Here is a 581-nt window from a genome sequence, read left to right on the forward strand (position 1 = left end):
GCATTGATTTAGTAAATGTGCACATTAACTAAACAAATATTTAAAAAAAAAAATATGGAACATTTTTCATCTGCACTAGTAAATGTGTACATTTTCTAATAAAAATGAATCTTTTTTTAATGCTAAAAACAATTATTTTTTTTTGAAAAATTTAGAAAAATAAAAAATAATTAACTAATGAATTTATATATTTAAAAATGTATAAAATGAAATAACTTAAATTGAAAAGTTATGTAAACTGTACAAAAAGACATGTATGTCTCATTGTGGTGATTTTTATGTAATAAATGAATCGAAATTGTACCAAAAAAAATTAGAACGTTTTGAATAATGTAAAGATCGCATTTACACGCGTTGCACGTTGTCCTTTCCAGAAAAGACGTAGAAGCCTGCCAATCCTTTAGAAGTAACTACCGCAATTCCAAACAGATAACGGTTTAAATGCGTCATTGGTTTTGTGGTGAGCAGTTGAGAAGGAAAAGAAAAAAGAAAATGTATATAAGTAAGTGAAGGACGAATTCTTGTCTCGATTATTAAGACTCCTCAATTTCAAATCCTGATGATAAAGAGTGGGATGGATG

Source organism: Nicrophorus vespilloides, unplaced genomic scaffold (assembly GCF_001412225.1).
Source record: "Nicrophorus vespilloides isolate i.1.1-1 unplaced genomic scaffold, Nicve_v1.0, whole genome shotgun sequence".
NCBI lineage: Eukaryota > Metazoa > Arthropoda > Insecta > Coleoptera > Silphidae > Nicrophorus > Nicrophorus vespilloides.